Genomic DNA, 5,011 nt, shown 5'->3' on the forward strand with positions numbered 1-5,011 from the left:
TTGGCAGGCAGATTCTTAACCACTGCCACAAGGGAAGCACCATCCCATAATATAATTTGCATGATTTTTATTCTTTTAAATTTGTTCACATTTATTTTATGGCCCAGAATATCTTGGTGAATGTTCAGTGTGCACTTGAAAAGAATGTGTATTCTGCTATTGGGTAGGATGTTCTGGAAATATTAGGTGAAGTTGCCTGATAGGTTTGTTCAGGTCTCCTGTGTCCTTATTCATTATCTATCTACTTGTTTTATCAATAACAGAGAGGCATGTTAGAATAGAATCTCCAACTACAATTGTCAATTTTAAAATTTCTTGTTTCAGTTCTGTCACTTTTTGATTCATGTATTTTGACCATTTGTTCTGAAGTGCAACTTTAATAGTATAATAGCTAGTTATTTTACCAGTGAAAGCAAGTTTTTTCTGGAATAGCCAAAGGAATTGCAATTCAGGATATGTGAACTATGGTATACCATAGGCAAATCCAAAAACAAGGAAGGGGAACTTACTTTTATAGGGAAAAGCGAAACTTGCAAGGAGCTGTAATAACCAAAGAGACCTGTTGCAGGAAACTGGGAGTCCAGTGTATGGAGGCTTCTCATTGGTTGGGCTGCTACAGTGTCTGATTGGCTGGACTGCCTTCCAGCAGAGAGAAGCAGCAGCAATACCTTCCTGTTTGGAGTAATAGATGGTGCATGGTGGGGCCTCAGAGCTCACCCTACAGGCCATCCCAACTCCAATTTTAGGGGAGGTTTTTAATTCCACAGTGCATACACATTTAGGATTGTTATGTCCTCTTGGAAAATTGATCCTGTTCTCATTATATAATATTCCTCTTTATCCTGGTTAATATTCCTTGCTCTGGGGTCTACTTTGGGTGTTAATAATATAGCTACTCCAGCTTTCTTTTGCTTAGTGTTTGCAGCCATATCTTTTCCTATTCTTTTCATTTTAACCTGTCTGTGTCTGTATATTTAAGGCACATTCCTTGTAAACCTCAGATAGTTGGGTCTTACTTTTTTTTTTTTTTTTTTTTTGGTACGTGGGCCTCTCACTGTTGTGGCCTCTCCCGTTGCGGAGCACAGGCTCCAGACGCGCAGGCTCAGTGGCCATGGCTCACGGGCCCAGCTGCTCCGCGGCATGTGGGATCTTTCCGGACCGGGGCACGAACCCGTGTCCCCTGCATCGGCAGGCAGACTCTCAACCACTGCACCACGAGGGATGTGCGGGTCTTACTTTTTAAATCAATCTAACAATATCTGTCTTTTAACTGGTGTATTAGACCATTCACATTTACTGTGGTGTTAATATGGCTTAATTAAAAGCTACCATCTTGCTAGTTATTTTCTCTCTGTTCCATTTTTCCCTATTACCTGAGCATTTCTTGATTCCCTTTTATCTCCACTTCTTATTTATGCTTCTTTAACATTTTTAGTGATTCCCCTAGAGTGTTTATTTATATCTATATATCTTTAATTAATCAGAGTTTACTTTCAAGTAATATTACACCATTTCATGTGTAGTCTAAGGAACTTTCAGCAGTATATTTCCAACCCTTCTCTTCCATCCTTTGTGTTATTGTTATTTTTTTCTACATATGCTGTAAACAAAATATTGTTACTGTTTTTGTTTTAGACCAAGGGTCAGCAAACGTTTTTTTTGTAGAGGCCCAGAAAGTAAATAGTTTGCTCTGAGGCCACATATGGTCTCTGCTGCATATTCTTTTTTTTCTGAAACAACACTTTAAAAATATAAAAACCATCCTTAGCTCACAGGTCATACAAAAACAGACTGCGGGCTGCATTTGGTTTGCAGGCCATAGTTTGCTGATTTTCTTTAAACATTCAGTTACCTTTTATAGCAATTAAATATCAGAAAAAGAAGAATTATATTTGACATTCATTTGTTCCATTTCTAACACTTTTCATTTGTGTAGATCCAGATTTCTGTCTGGCATCATATTCCTTCTGACTATAAAACCTCATTTAGTATTTCTTGTAGTGTAGGTCTTTTGGTAATGAATTCTTTCAGTTTTTGTTTGCCTATTGCAGTTATTTCTCCTTCATTTCTGAAGGATATTTTCACTAAGTACAGAATTCTGTGTTGACAGTTTATTTCTTTCAGTACTTCGAAGATGTTGCTTCATTGTCTTACTTGCATGCCTTCTGACAAGGTGTCTTCTGAAATTTTTATCTTAGTTCCTTTGTATTTAATATTTCATTTTTTCCCACTGGGTTTGAGACTTTCTTTCTTTTTTTTTTAGCTTTCAAAAGCTTTTAAAAACATTATAAAGTTTTATAAAATGTCACAAAATACAAGTTAAATCAGTCAGATATTTTGAATAAGCTTGCAATTTACTACAAAAGTCAAGTATTACAAATGCTTGTGGATTTTTATTTATAGGAATTTCCTGAGGATTTCATTTCTACCTATATAAAACCCCTTCACCATGTCCAATATGAACTATTTTTTTAAGTTCTCTCATTTAAACATTTAAAATTGCTGTACCATTTAAATTGCTTCAATTTAAGTATTTAGTGATACTTCTTTATATAAAAATACAGATACATAAAACAAAATAGCACCTATCATTTAGATTTTGGAAAGAAATGCAGCTTTTTAGTTAGCATTGAGGCAAAGCAGGGCACCTGCTTCTTTCCAATTGCACTTGGGTCTCTGCAGATATCCACTAGGCACTGAGAAACTCGCCTGTTCACCAGTGTGGGGAGTTCTGTGAATTCTAAGGAGGAGTTGAATTTTCCCAGCATCTCGCATAAATCTTGAATGTATCATGAGCCAGTCACAGTTTCCCGATGAAAATAATAACCTTCTGCCACAAAGTAACACATGACAAAGTCTGCTCCAGCAGGAAGTGTATAAACTGAGGCTGAATCCACCTGGTTAGGTTGACGTCCAGCTTGTCTGTCTGATGATCCACTACATCCAAAGGGATGACTGGCACATCGCGCTGGTTTCCCCAACATGCCTGAATGTTAAATATCTTGGGTCTTCCAACCAGGTTCTGACACTTGTCTCCTTTGAACAAGCCAGTCAGTGTCTGAATTTCAATTTTGGCATCATATGCATAGATGTGGTTGCCTTCACCATGACTCAGGAAAACACACAAAAAGTAATTGGCGTCTGCGTGGCTAGCAGTTGATACCTCATGAATTTTGAGCAGTAGTTCTTCTGCTTTAAGATCATCAAAGCATTTCACTTCAAATCCTAGATCTGAAAACCTGGGCTTAAGATTGTCTCTGTCGGGGCTGGTGCCCTGCCTGTGTGGCAGGGTTAAGTACCAGAAGATCCTCTCATGACTGAAGATTAAAGCAATTCCTCTCCTCTTGTGGTCCCTTTTGTACGTTTCTGCCGTATCAAACACTTCTCTGTTTATGAAAAGTTTAAAAAACAATCACTTAAGCCATATTAAATAATGAGCTCCTCCAAGCCCAAGGTCAACATATAGAGTAGATAGAGGTCTGCTGCATCCTCCTCCTCTTCCAGGCAGACAGACCACTGGTGTGCCCCAGAAAAGCCTCCCAGCCATACTGGCAAGGAAAGTCCTGAAATATTGGGTTGGCCAAAAAGTTCTTTTGGTATTTAAGTAAAAACACACATTTTCCATTTTCACCAAGAACTTTATTGAACAACATATTCACCATTTTGTTCCATTACCTTCTGCCATTTTTCAGGCTACTTCAATTCCATCTTCCCAAAACTTTTTACCTTTTTGCGCAAAGAACTGTTCCAGGTGCCTTTTACAGTCTTCCAGGAAATTGAAATTTTTTCCATTAAGAGAATTTTGTAAAGACCGAAATAAATGGAAATCCGAAGGTGCAATGTCTGATGAATACGGCGGACGAATCAGAACTTCCCAGCCAAGCTGTAACAGTTTTTGCCTGGTCATCAAAGAAACATGCAGTCTTGCATTATCCTGATGCAAGATTATGCGTTTTCTGTTGACTAATTCCGGACACTTTTCGTCGAGTGCTGCTTTCAATTGGTCTAATTGGGAGCAGTACTTGTTGGAATGAATCGTTTCATTTTCCAGAAGGAGCTCATAATAGAGGACTCCCTTCCAATCCCACCATATACACAACATCACCTTCTTTGGATGAAGACCGGCCTTTGGTGTGGTTAGTGGTGGTTCCTTTTGCTTGCCCCACAATCTCTTCTGTTCCACATTATTGTACAGTATCCACTTTTCATCTCCCGTCACAATTTGTTTTAAAAATGGAATGTTTTCATTATGTAAAGAATCACATGTGGAAATATGGTCAAGAAGGTTTTTTTTTTCACTTATGTGGAACCCAAACGTCAAAGTGATTAACATAACCAAGTTGGTGTAGATATTCAGCACTTTATTTGGATATTTTGAGTATGTCAGCTATCTCCTGCGTGGTATAATGTTGATTGTCCTCAATTAATGTCTTGATTTGATCGCTCTCAACTTCAGCTGGTCTACCTGACCATGGAGCATCGTTCAGTGAGCAGTCTCCAGCGTGAAGTTTTGCAAACCACTTTTGACACGTTTGATCAGTCACAGCACCTTCTCCATACACTGCACAAATCTTTTTTTGCATTTCGGTTGCGTTTTTACCCTTCTCATAGGGAAGCCATCTGTTTCTGTCATGTTTTGCTCACCTGCACCGCGAGCCCCACGGAGCCCTGGTGCCGAGCTCATTGCAGCTGAGTGCACAGCACTGATGCCTAGGCGGCCTCCTCTTCCTGCAGCCGGGCCACAGCCCCCCAAGATTTTCTTTTTGTCTTTGATTTGCAGCCTCTGATATGCCTCTGTGTGTGTGTGTGTGTGTGCGTGCACACACGTGCACATGCTCACATGTGCACATGCCTGCACATGCTTAGTTTTTATCCTCTAGCATTCTTGAGTTTTTGGTTCTGTGGTTTGGTATATTCATTAATTTTAGAAAATTCTTAGCAGTTATTTCTTCAAATATTTCTTTTGCCCTATTCTCTTTCTTTTCTCCTTCTGAAATTTCAACTACACCTA

The 5,011-nt window shown here is 39.0% G+C and overlaps 1 pseudogene; it reads right to left on the reverse strand.

Moving 5' to 3' along the window:
• Positions 1 to 2,588: 2,588 nt before the first annotated feature.
• On the reverse strand, positions 2,589 to 4,684 carry LOC132521837 (caspase-6-like; annotated as a pseudogene).
• Between the last annotated feature and the right edge of the window lie 327 nt (positions 4,685 to 5,011).

This window comes from Lagenorhynchus albirostris, chromosome 6 (genome assembly GCF_949774975.1).
Source record: "Lagenorhynchus albirostris chromosome 6, mLagAlb1.1, whole genome shotgun sequence".
NCBI classification, from domain to species: Eukaryota; Metazoa; Chordata; class Mammalia; order Artiodactyla; family Delphinidae; genus Lagenorhynchus; species Lagenorhynchus albirostris.